We start from the raw sequence: 19,864 nt of genomic DNA, 5'->3' as shown, positions 1-19,864 counted from the left end.
AAATAAAATGATGCATTTATGTAACATTTGTCCCCATAATGTAACTGCATAAAGAAATTCAGGCAACCATACCATGTGTTACACTAAAATTAGCAACAAAGATAACAAATGAGGTAAAAATTAAATATAGATCTGCTGCATGTAGTTCATACAATGCATTTTTCTCAAAGCAAAACTAGATATGCCTATTAGATGTAAGAGAATATGTAACATTTCTTACAGAAAATGTCTTACAGCCCAACCCACCCCTGCTAGCAGTTGTCCAGGTAGTTGCATTAAAATAGCAGGGAGAATCCCTTTGTGAGGGACTGTGGTTTGTGGCTCAACCTCAGGGGAGCTGTGCATTCAAGGTTTGGTGTCAGGGGAGGCTGACCCACACAGTTCTTCACCTGGTCATGCCTTCCCTATTTCAGTAGGTTGCCTGGACCTGATGGGGGTGTTGTGCGTGGTGCAGAGTAAAGCATCTGGAAAGCTCCTCCCACAAATGCATGGTCCATTTGGGTGGGCAAAAGGACTTGAAAGTACCACATGAATACCAGTTCATTCCATTTGGCGTTTTAAAGATATTAGGGTGCAAAACTGCAGATGATGCAGACTGTGGGGAGTGTGACAAACAGAAAGCAGGCAGAATTCAGCAGAAGGCATTTTATTAGGCTGCTGCAAGGAAGTCCGTAAGATAAGACGTATGTCCAAGGGAGAAAAAAAATGCAAAGTCCAAAAGGAAGCAACAAACTAAAGGAGCAAGGAAACAAGGAGACACCCTGAGGCAACAGATGATCTGACTAAGGAGAAGCAGCAAAGGAGATTCTGTTCCTGGAACTCCTTCATGGACTTTCCTCTCCAAATGACCTTGTAAATAGAGACTATTGGATTTTGTTCCATTGTCAAGAGTTTGTAAAAGTTCCTTTTCACAAACACTGTAAATAAGGTCCCACATTTTGAGTCTGGCTTGCCTCATTGGTTACGACAGTGTCAGTATATTAACCCTCTAAAGTCTAACCTGTCACTGGCGTCAGAGAGGGGTTTGTCAGCGTTTTCTAAGCATCTGTATCTTTTTGCTGTTTGTTGTTTTCTGTGTTATTTGCAGAGATTTGGATGTGGCGCCCTGCCTGGCATTACGGTAATGAACCTAATATCACTGAAAAGAACAGAGCTGCATCGGAATTTTTTGATTGTGCCAATGGATCAGGAGTAACTGCAGTGTGACCCATGACTGCCATCGCATTTACTGGGTTAAAGTGAGGCTGAGCAGCTTGGAGACGAAGTTAGAGAAGCCAGGTTCAGATGGTTCGGGCGTAAGCAGAGGAGCAATATTTGCTACATTAGACAAAGGAAGCTGAATATGTAGCTGCCAGGCACGAGGAAAACAGGAAGAACACAGAGAGGTTCATGGAGGTAGTTAAGGAGGGTGCTAGGGAAAAGGCACTGTGGCAACTCCTAAAAGGAACAGCTGAAAGTAGAACAAGAAGATGATTACTGAACTCTGGACTCTGCGCTACTATTACCTAGTGTTGCTCACTTTATCATGCTAATCAGCGGGTAAAAAGACAGATTTACTACACAAATGGAGACACTTTCAAGTACACACAAACAGACACAAAGCTCTTTTTACCATCACTAAGACCATGATGTAAGCTTTGGCAAGGAAGCACACAGGCCTGATAACACAAGCCATAATCACATCTGATCCTTCAACTACTTTCTTTCAGTCACTCTCATATCCATCCCTGAGCTCCCATCCATACAGAAATACACACACCAATACAAACACACATACACACACTGACACTCACACAACACCTATCCCCAAATCCCCAGAGATGTGCTTTAAAAGGCTGAGGAATCCTTCTCTGGTGTCCGAGTGCAAGCTGGCATCAGTGTTTGCAGCGTGTTGCATCAGCGCATGTACAAACACACTCTGATACAAGCAAAGAGGTGCAAAGGAGAGGGGTCGTTTGATGTCGCTTGTTAGTCACAAACATCGTCATGTGACTAAGGCATCTTATGGTCCCTTGGGGTTGGCCTACTTGTAGCTAAAAGCCACACCTGGTGCTCCCAGCTGCTTACTCACTGCCTTTCATTTCAGCTGTAAGAGCTAGAGTCGTCTACGGGGAGGGTGATTTCAGATAGTGAGAAAACACACACACACACACACACACGCGCACACGCACGCGCACACGCGTACACGCACGCACACACACACAAAGTTGCTCAGTCTCCAACTTTTTTTGTTGAAATTCAGTTAATGCTTTAAGTTAATGCTTAAAGTGGCAAACACTACTTTGGATTATTCTGCTGCTTTGAGGATTTGTTGAATTTTGCAGAGTAGTGATGAACTCTTTCACTGTGATTTTTGATTTCTTTAAAGAAAACATCACTAACTGTCATGTGAGGAGCTATGGAGGCTGCTTTTGTATCACATGTGTTTTGGATGCAGGATGGGGAAAGTGGAAACACTTGGGGAACACAGCTGAGCAGAGTCTGACTAATGAACCAAAAGAAGCAAAACTGAACATAATGCACACTGGACAAGAGACTGAACACAATAATAGAACACAGGACGGAAAGGAAAATACACAGAGACAAGACTGACCTCATACAGAAATACTAGTGACCAAACACAGAGATGATACCAGGACAAACCGGACACCAAGGAACCGAGAACTAGAAACATAGGTAACAAAACTCAAGACTGGCTGGGAAACAATACTGTAGTAAAAGATTTAAACAATATAGAACTAGGACATAAATTACTCCATTAACTCAAAAAATAAAACACGAGCCCACAAAACTCAAAACACCGGTCAACAAACCCGGAACTATGGCACTAACTGATTTAGTTGAGTTTGGAAACACCTTCTCTTCAATGGTTTCTCTTTATTTTCCTGGCTATTTACATTGTAGAGTCTCACTGAAGGCATCAAACCTATGAATGAACACATACAAAATGATGTAGGAAACAAAAAAACGTGAAATAATGTTTTATATCTTAGATTCTTCAAACAGCCTCCCTTCACTTTGGGGGCGATCGTGGCTCAAGAGTTGGGAGTTCACCTTGTAATCGGGAGGTTGCCGGTTCAAGCCCCGGCTTGGACAGTCTCGGTCGTTGTGTCCTTGGGCAAGACACTTCACCCGTTGCCTACTGGTGGTGGTCAGAGGGCCCGGTGGCGCCAGTGTCCGGCAGCCTCGCCTCTGTCAGTGCGCCCCAGGGTGGCTGTGGCTACGATGTAGCTTCATCACCAATGTGTGGATGACTGGATATGTAAAGCGCTATATAAACACAGGCCATTTACCATTTGATTACTACTTGACATTCTCTCAAAATTAGTTAATTTAAACAATACTTTCACTCCTATTTCTTAAATCAAATCAAATGCTAAAAGACTTGTTCATGCATTCATTGCTTCTAAGCTGGACTACTGTCATTCATTATGATCAGGAAGTCCTAAAAGCTCCCTGAAAAGTCTTCAACCTCTAGTTCCTTTGAGTATTCTTGCTTAAAGAGAGAGCAGATTTCTCCAGTACTGGCTTCTCTTAATTGACTCCTTCTCGTCACATACAAGGTTTTGAATAATCAGACCCCATCTTATTTTAAAGACCTCATTGCACCTTATCACCCCGATAGAGCAATCAGTCTGCTGTTTTACTTGTTGTTCCTAGAGTATTTAAAATGGGAGGCAGAGCCTTCACTTTTCAGGCCTCTTCTGTGGAACCAGTTCCCAGTGTGGATTCTGGAGACGGACACCCACTCTACTTTTGAGATTCGCCTTAAAGCTTTCCTTTTTAAAAAAGGATATCCTTAGGGGTGGATCCGGTAATCCTGAATCCTCCCTTTATCATGCTGCAATAGGCCTAGGCTGCTGGTGCTGTTTCTTCTTCACTCACTGTGTGCTTACCTGCCGCTCTACATGCAATCATTAGTTATTATTAATCTCTGTCTCTCTTCCACAGCGTGTCTTTGTCCTGTCTTACTCCCCTCAGCCCCAACCGGTCGCAGCAGATGGCCCCGCCCCTCCCTGATCCTGGTTCTGTCGCAGGTTTCTTCCTGTTAAAAGGGAGTTTTTCCTTCCCACTGTCACCAAAGCGCTTGCTCATAAGGGGTCATCTGATTCTTGGGGTTTTCTTTGTGTTATTGTAGGGTCTTTATCTTACAATATATTGTGCCTTTAGACAACTGTTGTTGAATTAAACTGAATTGCCCATCTAGTAATTGTAGAGGGCTGGGGCTCATTACTACTGGTAATGCCCAATAGACCAGTAACATTCAAAGGGGTTGGGTTGCCATGCAGAGTTAAATTCTCATCTGCTTTTAGCTTTAATTATTTTTAGTTCAATTTTAATGAAGCTAACCTAATTTTAGTGTGTAGAATAATGTGTTTGATGAAGTTTTATTCTTCACTCACCTGCATGCTTTATATTGTCAGTAATGTTATCACAGTAGTTTTCTGTGTAGCTTCACAGACTGAGAGGACAAACTAAAAATAACCTCTGAGGTGAGGTATCAGAGAAAATGAAACCAAGGGAACGCACACATCTCCAAACAATAATGGACTACACAATATAACACTACAAGTTCCCCAAAATAGTTTTGGTTATAGTCTGCAGTCCCCAAGAAAGCTTATTACGTACAGCCTGTGAGGAATCTGATTACACTTTGGCCCTTCAGCACAAACTGGGGAAAAAGGTTTCTCTGTGAATTGTTGTAGTTGTTTTTACATGTCACAGACTGAGTGAATCGTATTTTGTCGAGCTAAAGGTCAGGGATCATGGCACACTCTGGGAGGCCAGATTCAGATGAAAAGGGAGGAAATATTAAAAAAGAATCCCTGAAGCACATTAATACCGCTAACAGCTTCTTTCTGTCTTTATGGTTCAGTCATAGACACAAAGTCCTTCAGAGTTGTTCCTGCTTGACAACACCATCTTTGTGTGCTCTAAAACGTTTGCAGTTATAGTTGTTATCAGACATGTTCACACAACTGAACTGAGTCATAACGAACCGAACCCCACTAAGGGTCAAAGCTGCAGTATAAACTGCAGACGTTTGGTCTGTGAAGGTTCTCAGTCATCCACTTCATCGTAGTCAAAGGAGCTTGCAAAGAAAAGCGTCTGGGGTTCTTTAAGTTGCTTGAAGACGTTTCACCTCTCACCCGAGAAGCTTCTTCAGTTCTAAGGTCAAATGGCCGAGAGTCCCAGATATAAACCTAGTGGGAGTTTCCCCCACAGAGGGACAAAAGGACCCCCTGATGATCCTCTAATCGCCTGAGCCAAGGTGTGAAACTGGGTGTGGGTCCCAATCAGCCAGAGTTTCGGGTGTGTTCATTGTGAAACCTGGCCCCACCTTATCATGCGAATTCCTGAGGTCAGATGGCCCAGGATGTGAGTGGGCGTTAAGGCGTCTGGGAAGGATCTCAAAACTGGATTATAGATGGCAGAGAGTTGGTGTCGTAAACCCCGCCTCTGTTCAAAGATGGTCGCTCACAGTGGACATAGATGCTTCTTTCACTCCTCTTTCAAACCATCTGTCCTCCTCTGATAAGGTGGGGCCAGGTTTCACAATGTCTGGTGACCTGTACTTGGCTCGTTTACACTGGTTTCCAGTACGCTATAGATTCAATTTTACGGTTTTATTGGTTGTTATTAAGTCTCTAAACGGATTAGCTCCATCATACCTCTCTGGTCTTTTAACTACAAACACTCCAAACACTTAGGTCAGCTGATAAGTTGCCTCTGATTGCAGCAGGCTAAACCACAGAGGAGACGGGACTTTGTGATTGGTGCGCCCAGACTTTGAGGATCTGTCCGACACGCGGCATCTTTAAAAGCACATCTTTACTCACCAGCTTTTAATTGTGACGGAGCTTTTGTTTTATTCTCTGTGTGTGTTTGTTCTACGCTCTGTGCAGCACTCAACCTGTGTTGTTTTTAAATGTGCTTAGAAATAAATTGATTGATTGATTGATGTTAATTAGTGTAGTCAGGAGCTAACCTTAGTTTGGAATTTTCACAGATGGTGACTATGAAGTTTTTCCAAAGCAATGAGCCGCCTCTGATATAATTAAAGTAAGGGAATATATTCTATTTACTGAGTGCTCAAATTGCTTTTGTTGCCATTCACCCAATCACACACACACGTCTTTATACATAAGTACCAACACAGGGTTCATTAAGTTTCCATGGATACTTCAAAGTGCAGACTGGAGGAACCAGGGATCAAACCACCAACCTTCTGGTTGATGGATAACCTTCTCTAGCTCCTGAGCAGCAGTCAGGGAAACCTGTGAGCTGTTGGACAGATCTGTGCTCTAGTCCAGAACCTCGGGGAAATAGCAGCAGAGCATTGAAAGCCTATTGGAAGCATGACATCAGATCCGTGATGCATTATGTAGACGATCCACGGATGGGCTGGAAAACAAATAAAATTTTAAAATGGAGAATGATTTGTTGTTTTTTCTTTGTGCCTGTTACAGGTTGAAGTGGAGTTTTAAATCATCTCCAAGTGGTGATGAAATCTTTTGGAGTTCAAAAAAGCCGTCGGTGAAAACACCACTGAACCAAATCCAGCAGACACAGCTGAGCTAAGCTAATCCTTTATGATACTAAAGCTGTAATTAGCCAAAACTTGCACTGGTTTTCTTCCCTTTCAGTTAGAATCAGGGTCTAAACTAGAACGCTGCTACGTGACATCTACTGAACAAAGCAACAGTGAAAAGTCCAAAGGGAGCAAAAGTCTTTGTTGATTTTCAAAACATGCTCCGTGCAGCCTCAGCTAGTGCTCATGGTGATGTGACTTGTGATTAAGATGTGTGGCATTGCATATCATCTGTCATTACAAATCTGCCATGAGAAACAGCTCCACACTCGAGGTCCATAGCAGACATGGATATGGATACATGACGACACGCAGATGATTATAGCTGGCTTACCTCTGACAAGTCCAAACACTCACATCAGTGCCACAGAAGACGCACACATCAGTCAGCAACACAGCAACTGTTACATCGTCCACACATCCAGGTTGTTTAACTCCATGTAAATGTAAAACGCATGGTGATATACATTCAACACACACACACACACACACACACACACACACACACACACACACACACACACAAGGTGATGCAAATGTGTGTGTGCTCTGAACATTTAAACTTGTTTGATTATGTCACCCTCCAAGAGAGCTTTGCTTGAAAACTCAAAGTGTGACACACCTGGCAGCAGCTTGTGCGACATATGTTACACTCAATTACATCACATTGTGTGTGTGTGTTTGTAGATGTGTGCTTCAACACTTGTGTAGTCCTTGAAGCTCCCTGGAAACCTGGAGATTCCCCCTTTAGAAAAATCAAGTCACCTGATCCATGAACAGCTTGCAGAAACTATCTGGGTGTTAAAATATGACAGAAGCAGCCTCAGCTCAAATCAAATCAAATCACTTTTATTGTCACATCACATGTGCAGGCACACTGGCACAGCACATGCGAGTGAAATTCTTGTGTGCGAGCCCCACAAGCAACAGAGATGTGCAAACACAACAACACAAACGAGCAAAATACAAGAATGGCCAACCTGAAACTAATAAATATATGTACAATATATAATAGTGTATGCATTTCTGGATGTGTATACTAAATATTTTCCTACGTGTGTGTGTGTGTGTGTGTGTGTGTGTATACACATTTTTACAAATTAAATAGTAAAAAAATAAAATAAAATAATAATAATAATAATAAAATATATAAAATATACAGAGTTGAATATGTGCAAAACAAGTGGCAACAGCTGTGCTGTAGCTTAAGGTTAAATATAGTTCAGAGACTATACCTGGTTTATTGGACACACCTTTGTTTACTGGAGAGAAATATCAGTGTGCTATTAATAATAATCTACTTTCCAGTGAGCTCAATATGATGCACGAGTGAGTCACTGGGGACATTAAATATTCCCTGAGTCGTAACTCAGCAACAACAGGCAGCGTCTCCATCAGCAGCGATTCTCAATGAGCTGCTGTAGTTTGTAGAATCATTGAGCTTCTCAAAGAATGAACTAAAAGCATCAACTTTGCTCTGCATACACGATGGTCACACAACCATTTGATTATACTAAAAATATATAACAAGTCCAGGTTTACTCGTTAGGGTGTTAAAGCATTCTTTTCACTTTACTGTAGACACTTTTAATGATTCACAAACTGCGTCGCCTTCAGTTCTGTGCTTACGTTTTAATTTTTTTCAATACTCAGTAGATTTGTAGTAACTCCAAATGTATGAAAACAGCACAAAGGCTAAAGTACTACAGTACTGGCAGTGAGAGCTGCAGCTGCCTTCTCTGAGGATGATGTGCAGTACTTCTGACACTATCACAGTTTTCATGAAGTGCTGGCTCAAAACACCAGTTGAAGTTTGACCGCTTCATGCTTTGCCCCTTTGTGCGACCAGAAAAATGTTCAACCACGTAATGAAGGAAAACATCCTGTACGTATCTGAGTTCAGTGAACCTTTGGACACAGGTTTACGTACGTACCTCCAGAAGCCTTTTCAAAGGTTCTGGAGACTTTGGGAGGAAAGCAGTGTTGTGGAAACGACACACTCTTCAGTAGTCGGGACAGTTACAAAGCTTTGTTCTTTATGAATGAGCGATACATCTTTATTAAGCTTTTGAACATAATACGACACAAACTTTCGTAGAGGACACAAAGTCAGAGTTACATGTTTTGAAATGACAAGGAGCAGGTGCATCATGTAGAACGGCTGCAAAACAACGAGATACAACCAGAGCGCATCAGCCAGTGCAAGAGACATCTTGGGTCTTTTGCTCTAGTTTAACGGTCAGCGCTGCAGTGCATGCTGTGCTCTATGTGAAAGGCTCTTTCAGCTCTTTGCAAGCATATACACAGACAGGATGCTAACACTAAGGTAGTCAAAAACCCAGAGTGATGTTAAAGCTACGTCAACGCCGACCTGAAGCCAGACCCTGAACTCCAACAGGTAACAGTCAGGCTGCAGCCTCCTTTTATATTTATTTCAAATATGTGTGTCTCCTTCTCAGGATGGTTAGGATTCGAGTGATGTTTACCACCTCCTGCTGGTGTTTGCTTGTGTCAGTCTTCAGTTCAATTCAGTGTTATTTCTCCTGTTTTGGCTTCCCTTCATTGGCTTCCTGTTAAATCCAGAATTCAAAATCCTGCTCCTCACATACAAGGTCTTAAATAATCAGGCCCCATCTTATCTTAATGACCTTGTAGTACCATATCACCCTATTAGAGCACTTCGCTCTCGCTCTGCAGGCCTACTTGTTGTTCCTAGAGTATTTAAAAGTAGAATGGGAGGCAGAGCCTTCAGTTTTCAGGCCCCTCTTCTGTGGAACCAGCTTCCAGTTTGGATTCAGGAGACAGACACTATCTCTACTTTCAAGATTAGGCTTCAAACTTTCCTTTTTGCTAAAGCATATAGTTAGGGCTGGACCAGGTGACCCTGAATCCTCCCTTAGTTATGCTGCAATAGACGTAGGCTGCTGGGGGATTCCCATGATGCATTGAGTTTTTCCTTTCCAGTCACCTTTCTCACTCACTATGTGTTAACAGACCTCTCTGCATTGAATCATATCTGTTATTAATCTCTGTCTCTCTTCCACAGCATGTCTTTATCCTGTCTTCCTTCTCTCACCCCTACCAGTCGCAGCAGATGGCCCCGCCCCTCCCTGAGCCTGGTTCTGCTGGAGGTTTCTTCCTGTTAAAAGGGAGTTTTTCCTTCCTACTGTTGCCAAAGTGCTGCTCATAGGGGGTCATATGATTGTTGGGTTTTTCTCTGTATCTATGAAGCGCCTTGAGGCGACTTATGTTGTGATTTGGCGCTATATAAATAAAATTGAATTGAATTGAATTGTTATTTATACAGCACCAACAGTCACCTCAGGTGCTTTATATTGTAAGGCAGACCCTACAATAATACCGCCTTCTGGGCGGAGCCCTGGTTTCTCACCCTGCTCTACTCACCTAACATGGAGCAGCGAGGCTGCCATCGTGTCTCCAACAGTTCGTCAGCTTCCTCGTGGTGGTAACACGGCCTCATTGCTTCTAGCGTTCTTACTTATGTTTTGTACGTACGTTATGTGCTGTTCCTGGACACCAGTCATATTGCATATACTGCAATCTACTCCTTGGAATTAAAGCTACTCAGAGTTTTCAGCTGCCTGTCATCGCCTCCGCATCATCATTAACAAAATGTTAGAGCCTCGTTCACTCACTTACACTCTCTCCCCAAAGCTGCCTGCAAGATCAGCATCCTCGTATCTCCTCGTACTCGCTCCTCACTCCCAGGTCTAACTACACTCTCTCTCTGTTACAGCGCCTCCATGCCACGCGCCCACGCCTCATCATTGCTTTGTTTGTGTTTGCAATAAACTTGTAAAATCTTACAGCTGATTCTGCTTGGTGTCTGCACGTGGGCCAGGTACTGGCCTCCAGGCCCCTTTGTATGTGGTCTGTAGCCTAAACGTCTATATTGTTAAATATTTATTATTTAAGACAACATATTTCGGGTAATTATAAGAAGAAAAATGAATGTAATGTAACACGTAGTGTAAAAAATTACTCTCCCTGGCGAGTAATTAAGTAAAGCCAACACTGCCCAACACTGATCACAATAAAGAGGGGAAACGCCTCCAACATGCACAAACATTTGATCGCACAGCATGCAAATGATTGATCTTTGATATGCTGCTTAGCAACAGTGGAACCAAAGGGAATCAGTAAGGAATCGGCTCAGTGCGTGATATCGATAATGGAATCTAAATCACTAAAGCTGGCTCAGTGACCGTCCCTATCTATCAGCATACGTGACATCAGAGATAATGTGTTGCATAATTTTCATCAAATCATTCAGTGAACAAAGGATGATGGATTCATAAAATAATACATGCAAAAGTGTTTGATCATAAAATAAAGGTGATCAATCAAAACAGCTTGATTTGCATGAATTCTTTCCTATCAGGATAAAAGTGTTGCAGCTTTATCTGCTGTAATGTTTCCTTGCAATAGACTCACTGTGTCCTCCGCCTTTCAGCCTGCGACAGCTCGGACAGACTCCAGCATCCCATGACCCTGAATTGGATAAGTGGTTAAGAGACGCATGGATGGGTTTTGTGAACATCAGATGACCCTGATGATAAAAGCATAAAAGCAAAGACTTGGACCAGCAAGAAAACATTATCAGAGGTGGTGTGTTTGCGTGAGAGCATTTCGGTGTATGTGTGTGTGTGGGTCACACACTAATGCAAGGTGTGGGTACAGTTTGCCCAGGACATGACACATCATACTCAGTCTGTGCTGCGATGTTCCAGAGAAAGCTCTCATCAACTTACTCATCGCCTTTCCACCAACAGCGGCTCCAGTTCTGCCTTCAACAGCAACATATTGATTTCATGTATCACAATATTAATGAAGTTCACTCCAGAGGAAAGCGTTTAATACCAGACTAATTGATACAGGGGAAATTAGCCCAGTTGCTAAAAAGCAGCCATGACTTTATTGCTTACAAATCATTACCTTCTAACTGACAAGTGATTCTGTTATGATGATGAATCACATTAATGGATGTTTAAAATAATTATGGGCTGGTATTAGGCAGTAATAAACATTTGCAGCCACCCAGGACTGGAGGCCAGCTGTAGCAGGATGAAAACTGGAGCTTGGGCAAGAATGTGGAGCTGGAAAAGCTCCGAGGTTCCACGGGAAGGATGTGGAGGTCTACAGAGGCTGTGGGGACAGTCAAACACTGAAAAGGGAGTATATGCCTGGTGGTGAGGGTAACGGGGGGTTGGGAAGTCTCCCGTCAGCAGCCCAAGGCTACTTCAATAAGCTAGAGGCAGCAGTGGAGGGAATTCCCTCAAGTTTGAAAAAAACAAGCCCCAAGACAAACCTTCAACCAAGGACACCGCCAACCCAGACCTGCATGCACTGCTTCAACATAATCCTCAAGGGTACGAGTGGGAGAGTGCCAGAGACACAGACAGAAGGAGAGAGAGAGGAGGGGAGGAAGGGCAGGGGGGCTGAGGAGGGGAGGGTGAAAAATATAACACTTAGTTTCTCGCACCAGTGCACAGCAGCACAACCCGCGAGCTTTCCTGCCCCTCAACTTAAGCACCAAGAGACAAAGTCAAAGACAAGGACGCCGCAGCAAAGTTACCAAAGTCTTAAAAGTCAAGTGCAACATGAAGGGCTGCAAACACTAAAGCTGAACCCAACTCTGAATAACACGCACAGCGACACGGCACTTGGTCTTTTGTTGAATTAACAGAGGATTTGTATTTGTTTATGACTATTATCTCTTCATTTTTATCTCAGAACCCATCAGATAATAATCATAATAATAAACATTTTATTTGTGGGTGCCCAATGTCACCATACAAAGCATAAAAGACAAACAGTAAACAGGATAAAAGAGCAGCATTAGACAACAATTAGAGTCAAACTGAAAGAAAGTAAGCCAGTTGAAACAGGTGGGTTTGGAGTTTTGACTTGAGCGCCAGTTTTCCTGATATCAAGAGGAAGTGAATTTCAAGGTCGTGGAGCAGAGTGGCTCTGATCCCCATGCTGGTGAGACAGGCAGAGGGAACAATAAGGTGAGTGAATGGGAGGTGGTAGCACTCAACAAGTGGGGAGGAGCCAAGTTATGGGTACAAGTAAATTTAGGCTACGTTCACACCGGCCCGGATAGATTTGAAAACGTCTTCATTCGTTTTCACAGAGTTGTGCGTCCACATTGAAACAGCCGAAAACGCTGACGTTCCAGTCCTGTGCATGCGTGAAACGCGAGAAGATTCGACCCACCTCATTTCTGTCTGCCGCTCATTTACTTTCCGGCTCTTTGAAACATTGCAGCAAAATGTTGAGGAAAAGCAGCGAGGTTTTTTTTTGAAAATATTTTTATTGAAAAAAGAAAACAACAGTACTTGCAGTTACCGAAATACAATCAACCTTTTTTCATTTTCCTAAGTAAATAAACATACACACATATATATATATATATATGTGTGTATGTTTATTTACTTATGTTTATTTACTTACATATATATACATATATATATATATATATATATATATATATATATATATATATATATATATAGGGCTTTGGAGCGTGATGTCACGGGGGGTGGGCGTGGAAAGGATTTTGGCCCGATCCGCCATTTTGGGGGTCTAGCGCAAGTGAAAAGGGAGCGAAGTCACACACAACAGCCATGGTTCGTATTTGCTGTGTGGTCGGCTGCAATGTTCGATCACATGACCGGCAAGAGAATAAGCTTGAAAATGGTTTATCTTTTCATTCTTTCCCAACCTGGAAGCGACATGAGGCAGCTCGTGTATCGATGTTACCAAACGAAGGCGTCCAGCCTGGAGAGCAGCTGTGAGGCGAGCTCCAGTTCTCTTCCATCTCCAAATATCTGTTGGTGCTCCAGACATTTTCATTCCGGTAAGTTCTAAATATGTTCATATCTTTATAGCCTATTAGTTTTATTTTCGATGCGCTCTGAGCTCATAGCAAATTAGAACAAACATCCTACTGAGTGATTTTGCAGAACTACCTTCTATTTATAGAGTTGCTAATTATTTGGCATTATTGCAGCAAACCAGCCGATGAAATGGATGAAACATCGTGACTGAGTTCCAGCGCTACACAAGGGACCTGCTGCAAACATACCACCATGCCAATCAGATTACTTCTTCCATGTGAGGGTGAAGAGGTGACCCTCCTGGATAAGATGGTGAAGGTTTGCTGCGTTTGGTGAACAGTGTGATAATAAAACCAGGGAAGAATGAAACCTGCTCCTGTTAAACGTTCTTAAGTATTGTGCTGTTAAAATTGCTGTATTTTTTTTCAAAAGATACAGTAAATAAAGTTAGTAGTGGGTGATATCATGTAAACACTGTCATGATTTTGTGTAAACATTTTGTCATTTGTAAGCTATAAATGACATCATCATTGTAACTGATGTGATGTTCTATGAAGTGGTTTCAATAAAAAAAAAAAGAGCAAAAATTTGTTTGTTTCTTTATTCAACTTTTGAACAGTGGGACTCAGTCAGTACATATTCAGTAAATGCAAATTATTTACACGGCAGTGCACTACAGGCATAAATCTAGACCCCTAGATAAAACATTATGGGTCATGCCCACAACCCACAGCTTTACTGTGTTCCAGCAAAGTATCCAATAGCAGTGACGACTCCTCCACAGTAGCAGGTGGGGTTTTTCTGTTTTGAGGACGGCTCCTTTTCCCCGTCACTACAGATGGTCTGTTTAGGTTTTGATCAAGAGCCTTTTTTTGGGCAGCTGAAGAGGAGAAGTCTATCTTATGGCCAACCTCTGGCTGTATCTTGGTCACATTACCCAGCAAAACCCAGTATGCAGGTTCATCTGTAACAGTCCTTGTGCCACAGATCAACACTGCTGCTTCTACATTAAACAGAAGAGCAGGGACATGGCTGCAGGTCTCTGCGACTCCGGCCTTACAGGTGCAGCGGGCGGCTTCAACCTTCCCTGTGATGCTCACAGTGACCCATGGCTGCAATGCTGGTTCATTCAGTCTTTGAGAGTGCAGGACCTGAAACACACACAGACAAAGTTCATTTAAAGACAAGAACTATGAGCCAAGGCCGACGTAAATGTGTTTTATCTACTTTATCATAAATGTAACAAAGTGTTTAGAAAGTTAGCACATACATGTCATTTTTCATTTCTTTATGTGTCCATCTATAGAACGCTGCATGTTATAGTGTAAATCTGCCTGCAGAAAATGAACCTAAAGGATGTAATGCAAGGATGTCATCACTTTAGAGATGGAGAAAGCATAAAGTGACAATTATGAATCCCTTAATATGATAAGGAGATTCTGCAGGTCATTAATCAATGTATAAAATTAAAATAAAATGTATTTTTAGTGACACAAGATACAAACATGGAAGCAAGATGTTTAATTAGGATTATTTATAATAAATATGAATAAATTAGTGCAATTTCTTTAACCATAAAGAATAACTAAATCCTTCAGGACAGTGTCTCATCAATGCACTGAACTCACTATGTTATCCCTCTAACAGCCTCCACATGTTCTCACTGTAATTTCCCCTCATGAATGAATTTATGCTGCACTAATCTGAATGTTTGCAGGGAAATCAAACGCATTTCACTCGCTGTACTCGAGCTGACTTACCTTTGATTGAATGACGACTTGTACGCGCTGATTCCACAGATAAGGTATGAAATATGTCAGGCTACGTCAGTAGCGGTTGGTCTTCAGGGTTTCTACTCCACGGCCGTATTTCATACGGGTCCACATTTCCAATGCACGTTATTTTCTGCAAGTACCGCTGCTTCACCTCTGAATGAAATCGGTCTCTATACAGTTCATTCTCTTTTGAGCTGCTTTTAAGCATCTTTCTTGTAGTCGTCGTTCCAACACAGTGTGTTTGTGTTGATTCGTAGACCCCGAAAATGGCGCTGCGCTCCCATAATGCATTGCGGCGTGACGTCAACTCCAAAGCCCTATATATGAAAAAAAAAACACAACGCCCCCCCAGTCCCACACAGATCAACACAACCATCAAACATATTAGAGGAATATAACAGTAACAAAAGTAGATTTAAACAGGCAATACCTCTAGACTAGCAAAATAAGAGATAAAGGGTTGCCACTTGTGAAAAAATTTGGCTGTGCAACCTCTCAACGTATATTTAATTTTTTCAAGTTTTAAAAAAAACATGACATCTTTAAGCCACCGGGAAACCGTAGGATACTTAACAGACTTCCAATGCAACAATATTAGACGTCTCGCTAATAGCGATGTGAAGGCTATAATATCCTTTTGTGTGGAATTAAAAGCAGCGAGTTTTTAAAAAGGACTAACAATGAGGTGGAGTTGTTGCTGCGAGTAACACAAAGTTGCAAAAGTGAGTGAGAATTAAAGAATTTGAAGAAGATACAGGAGAGGTGGAGGAAGATCTCAGCCTGGGCGTCTATTGTCTCATGTAGTCTGGAAGATGAGTGGATGGTGGGGTGGGTGCAGTTTTCTCTGTGGTGGGGTTGGGTGGACTGTCCCGGGCTCTGTGGGGCCGGGAGGTGCTGCTGCACTGGGCCCCGGTCTGGATGGGTCTGGGCCCCCTTTCCCTGGCGGGTCGCGGAGTATGGGGGTGCCTACTGGGGTCAGCGGGGGAGCTGGCCCCAGGGAGGGGTCACCTGCCCCTCCCTTCCTTCCCTCCCCATCTCCAGCTGCCTCCCCCTTCCCGCTCCACCACAACCACCCACACATGCAGGGCCTTGGAGTAGGGATATGTCACCAGGGTGCAGAGGAGGCTACCCCCCCTACGTGAATACACGTAGACATTGAGGGCTAGCAGGAGGGACTATGCGCTTACCTGCTGCTCTCTGGCAGGTAGCTCCATGCCCTCCTGGGTTTTAAATGCACCTTAGAACACACATGCATCAACACTACAATGAGCGGGTGGAGGGAGGTTTGGAGTCTTCTCTCACCCCCATTCTCTGCGGCCTGCTGGAGCGGGAGGGCTAGGTGGAGTTGGCCGTCCGACTGCGGTCTGGGGTGTGGGGCCTCCCTGCTGCTGCGGAGTCGGGGCGGTCTGCCTCTCCCCACCGCAGGGAAAAGGGTAACACCACCTGGGTCTGGGTGCAGTTCCCCCCTCCAGGGGCAAGGGTACCTAGACCCGGTTCGTAGAGTACGCTTGGGGAGTGTGATCGTGTGTACAGCGTCTCTTTATGTCTGTCTCCACGTTGGGTGAGTGTGGAGTAAGTGCATATGAGAGCATGAGGGTGGGAATGGATGTTTGTATATGTGTGTGCCTGTATGTCTGTGTCTATATGTCAGGTTGGGTGTCAGACGCCACCTCTCTGGGGACATCTCAGGCCCTCCAAGGTTTGGAGGCCTATCTCCCCCTACCACCACTTCCCCTGCCAGTGGCGGACCCCCTCAGACATCGGTGCGTTGGTGGTTCTTTGTGTCTGGGGGTGGGCGTCCGGGTACACACCGGCTCACTCCTTGGCGGCCGCTTATCGGGGCCTGGAGCCTGGGGCTCGCTCGGGCCACTTCGGAGGTGGGGTGCCCCCGGCCTCTCGGCCTGGGGCTCGGTCACTCAGGCACGGCTGGCTGCCGGCGGAGCTCACGGGCGCGTCACTGCAACCCCCCCTGGCTTCTGCTCTGCGGCTGCTGAGTGAACCCTCATCTGGGACTCTCCTCAGCTCTTACTGGGACAGTGGCGCGGCTGCCCCTCTGTTGGTCTTCCTTGGTCTCTTGTGTTCTGGGGGCCTCTGGATGTCTGGAGTTTTGATCTCCTCCATACCTGCTTCATGCCCTGGAGGACGGGGCTGTGGCCCCCCCACACCCTCTAGCAGATCATTACATGAAGGAACCTTTTAAAAACAAGCGCGTCCATGCTCACAGGTGTACACACGGGTGATCACACCCACAAACTACACCCTTTTTGGCTCCTACCTCAAAGCACACTGTGTTCTGTTGATCTTATGTGCTGCACAATAATGTTTAATATTTAGTATTTACTGTCATATTCCCATATATCATTGTGATGTTGTTTATTCTATTACTCTTGTTCTCTTCTGCTTGTTTTCTTTTTTCTTTCTCAGCAGGTGATCCAGGTGATTGATATATGCATTTTTTTTTCTCTGCCCGTTCTGTTGGTTTTTGTCTTTTGCCCTTCTCCCCCGTCCCTCTTCTCAGCTGTTTCTCTTTCCCTCTTTCTTTCTCCCCTTCTTTCCTCCAGTCAAGTCTGTCCCGTATTCAGTAAGTGAAAATAAAATAAACAATAAAAGGTAAAATAAAGGTGAATCAAATAGACCATTACGGCAAGGCTGGGATGGTCAGTTTGGTAAAGTAAATCCGTTGGGCATCTTTCTTTGCCTTTAGACAACAATTCTGATGCAAAAGAGCCAAACGGGACAGGCAAAAAAAAAAAAAAAAAAAAAAAGAATTTGAAGAAAAGCTCTCTGCAGCACGGACAGACTGATATTAATCTTTAAGAGGGCTGTCAATCAAAACAGCTGCTGTATAATGCCCTCTGCTATCTTTGGTTAATTGGTCACATGACAACATCACATGACTAAAATGCGTCATCGTTTTCAAAAGTCTCCGTTTTTGCTGTCCACACTGCGATGCAAACGCACCGTCTTCTATTGTATTCATTTTTGAGAGCGTTTTCAAAACGCCGTCTCAGTGCGGACGGGAGGCCAAAGCGGAGAGAAAATGAAAACGCATTAGTGTGGACGTAGCCTCAGTATCTACGGGCAGCCAGTGACGCTGCTGAAGAACAGGGCTGATGTGCTCTCTGGAGGCTGTGAGAATCATGATCTGGGCTGCAGGGGTTTGTGAGTGGACTTGTTAGGGAGAAGAGAATTACAGTAATCAATCCGAGAAGTGACAGGACTAAGGGGTGTGAGGAATGATGTGGCGTCTTCCCTTCATTGGCTTCCTGTTAAATCCAGAATTCAAAATCCTGCTCCTCACATACAAGGTCTTAAATAATCAGGCCCCATCTTATCTTAATGACCTTGTAGTACCATATCACCCTATTAGAGCACTTCGCTCTCGCTCTGCAGGCCTACTTGTTGTTCCTAGAGTATTTAAAAGTAGAATGGGAGGCAGAGCCTTCAGTTTTCAGGCCCCTCTTCTGTGGAACCAGCTTCCAGTTTGGATTCAGGAGACAGACACTATCTCTACTTTCAAGATTAGGCTTCAAACTTTCCTTTTTGCTAAAGCATATAGTTAGGGCTGGACCAGGTGACCCTGAATCCTCCCTTAGTTATGCTGCAATAGACGTAGGCTGCCGGGGGATTCCCATGATGCACTGGGTGTTTCTTCGTCACTCACTATGTATTAACAGACCTCTCTGCACTGAATCATATCTGTTATTAACCTCTGTCTCTCTTCCACAGCATGTCTTTATCCTGTCTTCCTTCTCTCACCCCAACCAATCACAGCAGATGGCCCCGCCCCTCCCTGAGCCTGGTTGCCGAAGGTTTCTTCCTGTTAAAAGGGAGTTTTTCCTTCCCACTGTCGCCAAAGTGCTTGTTCATAGGGGGTCATATGATTGTTGGGGTTTTCTCTGCATGTATTATTGTAGGATCTACTGTACAATACAAAGCGCCTTGAGGCGACTTGTTGTGATTTGGCGCTGTGTAAATAAAATTGAATTGAATTGAATGTATGCAGACGGGGTGTTTAATCATTTAATAATTTAATTTTGATTAATATGAGACTGAAATAACAAAATGCTGTCAAGGATGACACTGAGACTCTTAACCTGAGGGGAGGGAAACATGGAGGAGTTGTCAACACTGCACGTGAACTAAACGGGCTCGCCACAGCATATTTGACCTGGCACAGTTTTATCCAGTTACCCAGTTGGGACCAGCACTAGATGTACTGTTCCCAAGCTTCCCCTTTGGAGTTGTGATCCCTTGAGGCTGGGTTTGTGTCTTCTCCTGGTCTCGAATACATTTTACTGATTTTTGAAAAACATGTCTGCAGCTCATCACTAGTGCTCTGGCTGGTACTGCTAACCCTGCATCATCAACATCTCACAACACGATTGTGTGACAGAATGAGATACAATAAGTACACATTACACATAAAAAACAGTAAAAAGAATTTGATGGCACTGTAATGTCATTGGGTTCCTTCCTACTCGTGGCTGGGATCTGCAGTGAAGTATAGCAGACAAGGGCAAATCTTTAACCATTGTATAGTGACCTGTTTAATAAAGTAACCACATGCAAACTGTTAAAAGATGTTCAATTTGTTAAACTTATGATATTGAGCAATGACTGTAACTGTGAAG

General features: G+C 43.7%; 1 long non-coding RNA gene across 1 annotated transcript; it reads left to right on the top strand.

Annotated features, from left to right (window-relative positions):
- The first annotated feature begins 13,146 nt into the window (after window positions 1-13,146).
- Window positions 13,147-13,808, top strand: LOC146716697 (uncharacterized). The gene is made up of 2 exons (XR_014915690.1): window positions 13,147-13,475; window positions 13,629-13,808. It is a non-coding gene; the product is annotated as an uncharacterized LOC146716697 (long non-coding RNA).
- Window positions 13,809-19,864: the final 6,056 nt, after the last annotated feature.

This window comes from Copadichromis virginalis, linkage group LG2 (genome assembly GCF_057382275.1).
Source record: "Copadichromis virginalis isolate Kocher_CV1m ecotype Utaka linkage group LG2, C_Virginalis_male_GT1.1, whole genome shotgun sequence".
Taxonomy (NCBI): Eukaryota; Metazoa; Chordata; class Actinopteri; order Cichliformes; family Cichlidae; genus Copadichromis; species Copadichromis virginalis.
The sequence above is the reverse complement of the archived record's forward strand: the minus strand, read 5'-3'. Positions and strand labels throughout refer to the sequence as shown.